We start from the raw sequence: 12,711 nt of genomic DNA, 5'->3' as shown, positions 1-12,711 counted from the left end.
TTACGTTAGTTTAGGTTACGTTAGTTTACGTTAGGTTACGTTAGTTTAGGTTACGCTACGTTAGTTTACGTTAGGTTACGTTAGTTTAGGTTACGCTACGTTAGTTTAGGTTAGGTTACGTTAGTTTAGGTTACGCTACGTTAGTTTAGGTTACGCTACGTTAGTTTACGTTAGGTTACGTTAGTTTAGGTTACGCTACGTTAGTTTAGGTTAGGTTACGTTAGTTTAGGTTACGCTACGTTAGTTTAGGTTAGGTTACGTTAGTTTACGTTAGGTTACGTTAGTTTAGGTTAGGTTACGTTAGTTTAGGTTACGCTACGTTAGTTTAGGTTACGCTACGTTAGTTTACGTTAGGTTACGTTAGTTTAGGTTACGCTACGTTAGTTTACGTTAGGTTACGTTAGTTTAGGTTAGGTTAGGTCCTCGTCCACTGAAGACATAAACAAGGATTACGAGGCCGTTCTCCCGTAGGGGCTCGGGCGCAGTGTCTCGCCCTCGTCTGCTGCCTCACATAGCATTCCCCCGGAAATGTCTCTCCCAGCGAAACCACAAAAAATCGATATCTGAGACTCTACCTTCTCTTTCTCTCTCTCTCTGATGCTGCTGGGGAAAGAATTGCTCTCAGAGACGTATTTTATTCTCCCACTCTCTCTCTCTCTCTCTCACTCCCCCTTTCACTATCTTTCTCTCTCTCTGTCTGTCTCTCTTTCATTTTCTCTCTCTTTGTCTCCGTCTTACTATCTTTTTATCTCACTCTCTCTCTCTCCTGCGTCTAATGTCTAGTCTTTCGTCACACTCATCACCCCAACAATGGAACCTCTTTATAATACACGTGCTCGCCGGCCGGTCTAGGTTAGGTTAGAATATCTGTTTAAAATATTATTAATTATTTTCTGTACATCGTAATATTTTAAATGGGAACGAATGGGAATGTGGGAATAGAAGGAATCTGGAATTGAGAGAGAGAGAGAGTAAAAGAAAGAATCTGGAATTAAGGAGAGAAAGAGAGAGAAAATGAAAGAGAGAGCCAGACAGAGAGAGAGAGGAGGGGGGGGCCGAGGGCTGCTGTAGAAGATCAATATACGGCGCACTCTCTCCCCTTACACCGGCTGGGGCGCCCACGAGAAGTTTACTGCTGTCGTCACAAAGATGCTAGGTTAGGTTAGGTTGATTGGGGCAATTAAAAGCAAATTTATCAATGAAATAAATAGATTAATAAAAAAAAAGATGAATAAAGTAAATAAAATAAATTCGACCCCGAAAAATATATTGTGAAACTTAATGGGATAAAATTTTCTGATAACGTAGACCAAAACACACACACACACACACACACACACACACACACCTACCTATGAGAAGAGAGAGAGAGAGAGAGACCTCGCTGATATTTGTATTAAGAGAACATGTGGGTATTTATGTATGCTCGTTCTTGTATGAGGGTGGTTAGAAGTGTGTGTGTGTGTGTGTGTGTGTGTGTGTGTGTGTGTGTGTGTGTGTGTGTGTGTGTGTGTGTGTGTGTGTGTGTGAGTGTGTGTGTGTGTGTGTGTGTGTGTGTGTAATACTCAAGTGTTTCCGTACATAATACACCCAGACAGTTGTACGTAATTCACGATTTTGCGTCAAATTTTTTCAGCGTCCGTACTGCCTGAACAAGTACAGTACTGTACTAAACCAACAAACTAATCTACGTGGTACTGTCGGTTTAACCTTTCAAGTACGATGGTTTAACTCCTTGAATACGATGATTTAAGTCCCCTGGGTACAATGGTTTAATCGAGGAAGATTACATTGTACTCTAAGGTTTAAGTCATCGTACTCAGACATCTCCCGTGGGGTACAATATAGTGATTCACCTTCGGGTTATCTTAGTTTCTTCCCCTTCTTCAGGATATACTCACTTGCCCTATGACCTCCTCCTACAGGTCCCCAGCCGTCACCTACACCTCCTCCTACAGGTCCCCAGCCGTCACCTACACCTCCTCCTCCTACAGGTCCCCAGCCGTCACCTACACCTCCTCCTGCAGGTCCCCAGCCGTCACCTACACCTCCTCCTACAGGTCCCCAGCCGTCACCAACACCTCCTCCTACAGGTCCCCAGCCGTCTGTACCTCCTCCTACAGGTCCACACCTCCTCCTACAGGTCCCCAGCCGTCACCTCCTCCTACACACCTCCCTCCTACAGGTCCCCAGCCGTCACCAACACCTCCTCCTACAGGTACAGGTCCCCAGCCGTCACCAACACCTCCTCCTACAGGTCCCCAGCCGTCACCAACACCTCCTCCTACAGGTCCCCAGCCGTCACCAACACCTCCTCCTACAGGTCCCCAGCTGTCACCAACACCTCACAGGACGGGAAGGCCACAGGTAACTTAATTAAATACCTCATGTGACTCAACCCTGTTTACCTACATCAAGCACTGAACACTAACGCAACCTAACCTAACGCAACCTAACTTAACGCAACCTAACCTAACGCAACCTAACCTAACCAAACCTAACCTAACCAAACCAAACCTAACCTAACCTAACCTAACCAAACCTAACCTAATCTTGTCTCCTTTGTTCTCACTCAGTCACGATAATTAGTCCGTATGATGATAGAGAATTCTGTGTTACCTCACTTACACACACGGATAGTCGTTGTCTTAGTAACCAAAATAGACAACACTCACAGAAAAATAATACATGACTTAATTGATTCTTTTATAATGGCTTAAACAACGCTGGGATAATTACCTGGTTGACTAATTAAGATCAGAGGTTGAGTGTGAGTAATCCATGCCGTCCCTCACTCACCTGTAGTTATATTACTACAGGAGAAACGCCTACAGCACCTACTCTACAGAACTACAAAAGACGCATTTACTAGTTTAAAATGCCTATCTGACCTGACCTGACCTGACCTAACCAACTCGACTGTAAATTATGTTTCGATATTTGATTCGATAAACACACTCTATATCTGGAGAGAGTCTTCACTATGTTGTGTGATCAGAGAGGAACAGGTGTCTCCTCACACTAATGATATTACCTGTGCGTGAGGTGATGGGCACGCGATATTACCAGCGGTGAAATCAGGGTCGTGTGTGTGTGTGTGTGTGTGTAATAATAATAATAATGTGTATGTGATGATGTGAACGTGTTTTTAAGGTGTGAGGGTATTAATGTATATGTATGTGATTATATGTATCTGATGAGGAAGTGTGTGTGTGTGTGTGTGTGGTAGAGTGGTTGAGGGTGAGTTATCAGGGAGATAGGAAACCTAACCTGGTAGTCGTGGGCCACAATCAATACCTAACCCTAACCTAACCTGTGCCAACCTAACCTAACCAACTTGTGCCAACCTAACCTAACTTGTTAGTCGTGGGTCACAATGAAGAACCTAACCTAACCTAACTTAACCTGGTAGTCGTGGGCCACAATCAATACCCAACAAGGTGTAGAAAACGAGCATCTCCGCCATCCCACCCACACCAGGGGCCACCACTCTGCACGTTTAACCCCCGTTGTGGCATAATATCCTGACAACGGGGGTTAATTATTATGACCCTTTGTAAATCCAACTCTGTAATACTTTTGCGCTACCGCTCACAGGATGAGTGTGGGGTGCACAATAAAGTAGCCGCTGCAAGCGGCAAAATCAAAATCAATCTGCACGACCCACACCCTAACCCAACTTAACCTAACCTAACCATAAAATATATAAGCAAAATGTAAATATATATAGATAATATCCCGTTTCAGTAATACAGGGTGTCTCAAAAAATGTATACACAGTGCCTAAGGAATAAATATTATCGGTAAATTTACAGATGGGAATGTATAAATTATATAATTCACCTGTAATTCTGTTCTTATAATCCACCATAGTATCAGGGAGAGACGGAAGAGTTCCCCTGTCAATCCGTCAATTCTTCACTCTGTCAATCCTTCAATCCGTAAATCCGCCAACCCTTCAATCCGTCAATTCTTCAATCTGTCAATCCGTAAATACGTCAATCCGTCAATCCGTAAATCCGTCAATCCTTCAATCCGTCCGCCTGTATGATGTAGTTTCCGTTCAAAGACTTCAAAACAAAATGGCGAAAATTCTGACCTTGATCTGTGTAAGGATTTACGCCAAGAGAAGCCTTAAACCACAACAATTTGGTACGTAAATTCCAAAAGGTTTAGTTTTATAACATAGTGGACTGCCCTTACTCCCTCCCCGTTACACAGAGATAAATAAACATCTTTGGGATTTTATAAGTTACTTGTTATAATAATTTACGAGTCATAATTTCCTCTCTTGACCTTATTGTTTGAGTTACGGCCGTGGGTGTTGCTATAATAACCACCGTGTATGTGGACAATAGTGTAGAGTAAAACACGAGGGGGCGCCACCAACACAAAGAAGTGTACCTTGATGGGTGATCTTTAAACTCAACTCACCTTAATTATAACGAACACTTTTTTTTTTTACACAATTTTCAGTGTAAACTCATATAAATAACAAGCATCCCCAGCGGGATTCGAACCCGCGGCCTCTGGATTAGAAGTCCAGCGCGCTATCCACTGCGCCATGGGGACCAGTGTATATAAAGGAAAACGGGAACGGTCAAAATCTCGCTCTACAAGCCTGTGTCCTGCCTCTACCTCCGTGTATATTACAATTTTTTTTATAATATTTCATTAAACTATTTCAACACCATAGACCAAAATCCTCTCCTGAGCTGTATTACCGACCTTAAACTCCACTTTACTGGACAAAGCGACGAATATGAACCTCAGTAGAGCCAAGGCGAGTGAGTGCCGCGTCTACACTCTCAGCCTCTCACTTACAATACTTTGTCAATAATTCCAATAATAACTTTATATCAGGAATGTATCGGTGTTATGGTTGAAATAATTACTTAAGTGAGGGTTGAGATAATTAAAGTTACAGATATATTAATAATTAAGCGATAGATGAAATAATTATCGTTTATGAGCCACAGTTGCGTGTTAATTACTGACGTTACAGAGGTTAAATAACTACTTGTAAACACTGACACACTCTGAACTTACACTCTATATTTGTTCTTATAGATCTCACAATGTTACCTTTTGTAAGTATGTTCTTTTATATTTTAATTTTTTTTTTTTAAACCTGACTTAAAATCTCATCCCAATTAACTAATTAATAATAATATTAATAATAAAGTTGCGATTTTTTTTAAATAATCTGTAAAATATATCATTAACACTAACAGCATAATACATTTCAACTTAACATTCAATCTTACTTCAACAGTCAAATTATCCAATACTCTATTCACACCCAAACACTTCATAATAAACTCGTTCCTCCCACAGAAAATATATAGTGTATGATTTATTACGTGTATCAATACATTAGACTATTTCTTATAATACTAATTGGTTCTTGTTGTTCATCAGTAAGATAACGAGTCAATGTGTCTGTGGCTTTATGAGTGACTGTAGGGTTTCCTGTTTTGGGGGTTTCTCAGCATCCCGGGAACCCGGGATTTCCCGCATCAAGTGATATAATAATAATAATAATAATAACGGTTTATTAATAGAGTTGCAGCCGGTGGCTGAAAATATACAAACTTACATGTGATTTAGACATAATGATATGCGTTGTATATATTCATTTACAGGGCTGTACAGTACATAAATCAGGAGTTGTTTATTATTTTAATAGATGGGATGGTGCTGTTCTTATATCTATCAGTGCGGGCTCTTATGGGCTGAATTTTGTTGCAGTGGCGGACTGCGCGAGGTGGGTGGGGGGCTGCCTGTGGCAGGTGGCGATGACGAGGGTGGTGCAATAGTTAGCTGCCAAACCTTTCCAGTGCTTGGTGGTGGAGGTACTAACTAATGCTATATGCTAACCCTGCATACTTCTGTAGATTATTTGATAGACAATTGATTTGATATAAGTTACATTACACTGAAGCAAAGTTCTCTTAATTAATTTGCATATTGGTGTAAAAATAGGTACATGATATGATTAAACAAGCAAAATTTTAATTAATCTCATTCCATTCCTCAGTTTTCAGTCTATCAAAATATTGCCATGGGTATGACTCGCTATTCCGTGACGACTCGGCCATAGTTTCGTATAATCACATGTCCGTACTCCGTATCATGCAAGCCAAGATACACCACTATATCATGGCTTACATTTTGGCATCATAACAGACAGATTACTCGGCAGTCAACACCCCTCTGCAGGGAGATAAGCACGCCTAAGGCAAGACGTGGTGAAGGCCACAAGTGTACAGGAACGGCACGCATCACTCCCCCCCCCCCTCTCTCTCTCTCTCTTTCATGCGTGCAAATGAGAGATAAGGAATAACAGTAAGAATCCCGACATTTGAACCAAATTCCCGGGAAAAAAACATAACCACTTACGCCCGAGATCCCGGGAAGGAAACCCTAGGGGGGGGTGTACCTCTGTATACCTGTACTGTGCTAATGTGAACTTAAATGTGTAGGTTAGGTTAGGTTAGGTATTTTAATAATAAGGTAAATTATCTACCACAGTAAATATATGTCTGTTTTACCACATACTATATATAGCCATAAATTATGTTACATATAGGTAATTTATATGATATATAAATAAAAGTGATAATTATTTTGAACTAATTATTGTTTATTTACCTGCAGTACAGTACTATAGTTCATTATATTTTGACTCGTGAGGAACAGTTAGTAAATTGTTAAACATTGCCACCAGGAATATACTGTATACGAAACATTAAAGGATTGGGGAGGTATATATAAAATTTGGTCTTTGAAAAAATAAAAAAAAATAATTTGTTTAATAATTATGTAATATTATGTTATGCAGCCACAGACATAGATGAGATGTTTGGTGTTGATGGTGAGAGTAGAAACAATATATATAATTATCTTATTTATTATTTAATGGTTGTAAGTTAATATTAAGTTAACCAAAACAGTGTAGCCAAAACAATAAATAAATATATAATAATATTAAATTTGTTTATTTTATGACATCATCAGGTGTAAAACAAAATATTAAGTAGCCGTAAAAAGCTGCCTGGAAACACTTATAAAAATATAATAAAAGAAAACAATTAGCGCCCAACGTGGGGCTCGAACCCACGACCCCGAGATTAAGAGTCTCGTGCTCTACCGACTGAGCTAGCCGGGCACGGTCTTGTTTATTACAAAATATAACTTTGAGCAGAATTTCCTGTTGTAATTTTAATGAGCATTGATTTTACCTCCATTGATAAAACTGAGATAATCTTAAGTAAATACATCTAATCTTTCAGCATTAATAAGTTACCAGCGTTTTTAATTCACAGAAGTTAGTTCATTTTAATCTACCTGGTAAAGTTGATGGTAGGAGGGCCAAGGTAACGCAGAGACTAGCATGGAGGAATGAAATTAAAAACTGGGTCTACAGGGAGATACAAAACCTTAGAGGATTGTTAAATAAAGGCCGAGAACGTTTAGAGTGGAGGACTGTGGTCACCAACCCTCAGATATGTGGAAGGTGCTCTGATACAGGGAGTATTAACTGGAAATTTTTCCCAATATCAAATTATTATAAGCATCGAAACTTTTAATAAAGACAATGAAAGAAAATATTTAGTGGAGGAAAAGAACAAATCATAACTATAACAGTATAACTTATCTCACCTTACAACCATAAATAGAGTAACAACCTTTTAATAATTAGATCAAATAAACTTCCTTGCCTCGAGTTTCCTGGGTAAAGATTCACCTAGTTGTGTATACTACGTTAATTTTGTCCCTAAACTAAAATTATTTGACTTTCTAATTAAATAAAAATCTTGGAGTAATTCTTGGTCGATTTATTTATTTACTTATTTATTTACTTATTTTAGATAAACTCAACCAGTTACATCCTTAGATCTCCAGTTACGAGGAAAAATTGTCGTAATAACCTTGTGAATTCTGGCCACGGCGGCAAGATCATCATGCAGGGCAGTACAATAACAATGTAGAGAATCAGTTTATCTTCACTACTGTGTCTCTCTTGCCCTTCCTTACCTCACTCCTCCCTCTCTCTCTCCCTCACCTTCTCCCTCCCTCTCCCTCACCTCCTTCATCGCCCTCCACCACGCCCCTACACGTCACTTTCCTTCCACCAGGCCGTTATCCTCCCTCACGCCTTACATCCCTCCCTCACGCCTTACACGCCCTCCCTCACGCCTAACACGCCCTCTCTCACGCCTCACGCCCTCCCTCACGCCCTCCGTCATGCATCATGCCCTCCCTATCCTCTCCCAAACCCACACAGAAGCTGACGTCCACATGTTCAGAAACACACACACACACACACACACACACACACACACACACACACACACACACACACACACACACACACCAACACAGATGACCAGCGTAAAGATAAACACACAAACACACACACACACATAAACAAACACCAACACAGATGACCAGCGTAAAAACACACACACACACACACACACACACACACACACACACACACACACACACACACACACACAGTATCCTGGCTGTGAAAATCAAGGTTAAATATAATTAAAAAACAAACAAATCCTCCCTAACATTTAAAACAAGAAAACTAAATAAACCACGAAATTATAAAAAAAATTATCTTGCTGTTTTGTTGTTGTTTTAGCGTCTTAATAAAACAACTAATGACTTAAACCACACAACACAAAATTACGAAGAAAATTATATTGAGTATTTTAAAACACTTAATATAGTGATACACTGTTATATAATTCTTCATTACACGTAAAATACACTACTGTAATGTATTAATTGGTACGTTGTAAATAATTAGTCGATATATAAAATAATATATATAGGAAATTTATTCTATTTATGTGCTTAAGAAAAACAAGTAAACAACTAAATCATCAAAACAAACACTCAACATGAGAAAGAAAATATACAAACAAGTTCGTGTGTTTTATGCAACATCTAACCACTGGCCCCCAAAAAATACCCCGCCTACCAAGAGTTTGTGTGATGCCGGCAGTGCAATGCAATCCCTCCTATATAAATAACCGTAAATATTAATCACAATCACGTCATTTTCACCATTAAGGCACAGGGAGATAAGGTTCATCTTAGCGTAAGGTATGGTTGAGTGATACGCCTGTGTTCCTGCGGTGTTGATGTGTGTGTGTGTGTGTGTGTGCAACGATGTGTCAATTGAATGCCCAACTCGCTGCCCGATGTCCGATAATTACTACACCATTATTTACGGTCGTTCCCGTGATTGAGTGATTGATTGGCGGATACAGTAGTCATATTCAACTTTCCTCAACTCGTTTGCGTGAGCCTCAAACAACCAATGATAACAAGATAACTTAATGATTACTTCTGGGAGATAATATTTCCAGCGAATGTGATTTTCTCAAGTGTGGAGCCGTGAGCCACAAACCATTCCTGGCTACTGAGTTTAACCACCAACAAAAAAACTCTCAAGTGACCAACGTTCCTTATATACTGTACTGTTGTCTTAATATTTTATCTGTACTTAAATGATGAAGCAATAGGTTAGGTTAGGTTAAGTTGGGTCAGGTTTGGTTAGGTTAGGTTAGGTTAGGTTAGGTATTGATTGTGGCTATAATGATGGTAAATAATAATAAACTCAACGGTTATTAATTACTACCAACACTTATTGCCAACAGTGTTATTGAAGTCTTAAATGACGTCATAAGGCTTCATTTACATTTAAACAATACAACAGTTTTTGTTCTCTCCATATTTAACAATTTACTAATAACACCAGTGATTAATTCCTGTACTGTGTCCACCTATATCATAAGAGAGTAATATTAATCATATATGTCTCCTGTTATTATATTTCACATGTAGTTAAATATTAATTTGTATTTTCTGTAGTTATTTTAATACCGTAATAACGCCCAGTTGTAATATCAATAAAGTCATTAATTCCCAAACACCTTCATTAACGACAGGTAAAAATTACACCTGGTATAATTCTCAATATATCATTAAATATTTCCGTAATTACACCTGATAAATTCTCAATATATCATTAAATATTTCCGTAATTACACCTGATAAATTCTCAATATATCATTAAATATTTCCGTAATTACACCTGATAAATTCTCAATATATCATTAAATATTTCCGTAATTACACCTGATAAATTCTCAATATATCATTAAATATTTCCGTAATTACACCTGATAAATTCTCAATATATCATTAAATATTTCCGTAATTACACCTGATAAATTCTCAATATATCATTAAATATTTCCGTAATTACACCTGATAAATTCTCAATATATCATTAAATATTTCCGTAATTACACCTGATAAATTCTCAATATATCATTAAATATTTCCGTAATTACACCTGATAAATTCTCAATATATCATTAAATATTTCCGTAATTACACCTGATAAATTCTCAATATATCATTAAATATTTCCGTAATTACACCTGGTATAATACTCAATATATCATTAAATATTTCAGTATTTTCTTCTAACATCCAGTATTACAATAAAGTATCAATTCTTTTAAACACCTTCGCTGTCCGCAGGTAATAATTAAAGTGATTTATTACCTGAGATAATACTACAGGTGAGGGGAAGTGAGTCTCGGGGGTGATAAGTGATGCATTATAATTTACGACCTTCGCTTAATTTACTGTGATATATACGTCTTAAATCTATTATCTGATACACGGTTGTTAAACATTTATCATGGTAACGCGCCAACAATTTCTATTTTAAACTAATATTATTTTTATGTTTATATTACCTTCCATTGAAAAATATTAATGTGGGATATTTTAACGAGTTTTACATTATTTTTACGAGTTTTTTGTATTGATTTAATGTTTTAAATTCCACGTAAAAGTATTCATATTTGGTTTGACTTCCTCTTCAAAGTTGTAAAAGTATTAATAATAAATGGAACTTGGTATTAGTGTTATCCATATAATTTATCAACAAACTATAAAACAGATTGATAAGCAGAGGAGCTAGAGACAACATTAACATACAGTAGCCAAGGTTTAGTGGTTTAATAATGGGTTTAAATCGTTCCAGCTGTTTTATTGGTGTTATTGGTTTACTGCCTTAGGTCTTGAGTTGGCTATACTTATTGTTATTGGTTTACTGCCTTAGGTCTTGAGTTGGCTATACTTATTGTTATTGGTTTACTGCCTTAGGTCTTGAGTTGGCTATACTTATTGTTATTGGTTTACTGCCTTAGGTCTTGAGTTGGCTATACCTCCCAGTGCTCGGCTGTTGGATGTCTTACGAACTTAGTGGTAAATAGCCTCAAAAACATATGTGTAAATTGTGTAAGTTACGAAGTCTGAATCTTATTTGGTTAGGTTAGGTTAGAATATGAGTCGTGCAGAGTGGTGGCCCCTGGTGTGGGTTAGGTTAGGTTAGAATATGAGTCGTGCAGAGTGGTGGCCCCTGGTGTGGGTGGGTCGTGTAAGCAAGATTCTATACATAGACGCAGTACAATGGTCTTTTGGGAAATAATTCACAAAAGCTTTTATCGTGGACGCTTATCTAATCATGACATCTTGCATGAGACTACACGTGCTGGGGTCTCAAAAGATGAGGACATAAACATTCATTTTCCTCAGTTGTAGCGCAGAATATGACAAAATAGAACGAATAATCTGAATATGTACAAACTCATGTAGCTAATGTACTGTACGTACAGTACATAAACATAACGTGTTCTTACCTTGAGACGAGAGGTGATTACGGTGATGAGGTCAGGCAAGGTAGTAGCTGACCTTGTAATTGGCAGGATTTGACCACAGGTGTGCAGACCTTAAAGAAACAAAACATAACGTTATTAATAAGGTTCAACTATTGAGGGATTAAGTAAGGTTAGGTTAGGTTAGGTTAGGAAGTTGTGAAGCCTCTCGTGTCAGTGTCAACAAACACACACCCCCACACACACACACACACACACACACACACACACACACACACACACCCCTATCATTAAACAAGATCAACAACCATTGACCATCCATCCACCATTAGCCGGGCGCTAAATTATTTCTCTTTCAGTCCCACAATGTAAACTTTTCTCGCTGCTGTAAAAGAAAACTTAAGAAAAAGAGAACTTAAGAAAAAGAGAACTTAATGCGTTTGTTTGGGGTCTGTTGCACAATGGACCCCGGCGTCTTTGTGTGGACCCCGGCGGCTCCACACAGAGGCGGCCGTGTTTACAAAGGGTGTGTGTGTGTGTGGTCGAGATGATGCAAGAGACACACCGCTAAGTACCAAGAGGGTGAATGAATAGTGAGAGAAAGGTGAACGCAAGATAAAGGGTAAGAGAGAGAGAGGTGGCAAGGATGAAGAGTGAGGGAGAGAGATGGAGAGTGAGAGAGAGCTGTCGTATCTATATAATTAAAAATTAAAACAAAACAAAAAATGAGAGAAAAATGACGGATATACAAGAAGATAAGGAAGGGAAAGATAAGGGAAACACAAGATAATAAAGGAAAGATGATGTAAATAAAAGAAAATGGAGAAAGGAACAGAATCTTATGTTAGATTAGATTGAAATACATTAGGTTAGGTCAGGTCAGGTCAGGTTAGGTCAGGTTAGGTCAGGTCAGGTTAGGGTAGGTCAGGTCAGGTTAGGGTAGGTCAGGTCGGGTTAGGGTGAGTCCAGGTCCCAGGTTAGGATGGGTCAG

At 38.5% G+C, this 12,711-nt stretch overlaps 2 non-coding genes across 2 annotated transcripts; both read right to left on the bottom strand.

Moving 5' to 3' along the window:
- Window positions 1–4,499: 4,499 nt before the first annotated feature.
- Window positions 4,500–4,572, bottom strand: Trnar-ucu. Its single transcript has one exon. It is a non-coding gene; the product is annotated as a tRNA-Arg (tRNA).
- Window positions 4,573–7,098: 2,526 nt separating this feature from the next.
- Window positions 7,099–7,171, bottom strand: Trnak-cuu. The gene has a single exon. It is a non-coding gene; the product is annotated as a tRNA-Lys (tRNA).
- Between the last annotated feature and the right edge of the window lie 5,540 nt (window positions 7,172–12,711).

Source organism: Homarus americanus, unplaced genomic scaffold (assembly GCF_018991925.1).
Source record: "Homarus americanus isolate GMGI-L3 unplaced genomic scaffold, GMGI_Hamer_2.0 scaffold14723, whole genome shotgun sequence".
NCBI classification, from domain to species: Eukaryota; Metazoa; Arthropoda; class Malacostraca; order Decapoda; family Nephropidae; genus Homarus; species Homarus americanus.
Note: the sequence above shows the minus strand (reverse complement) of the source record. Positions and strands in the feature narration are given on the sequence as shown.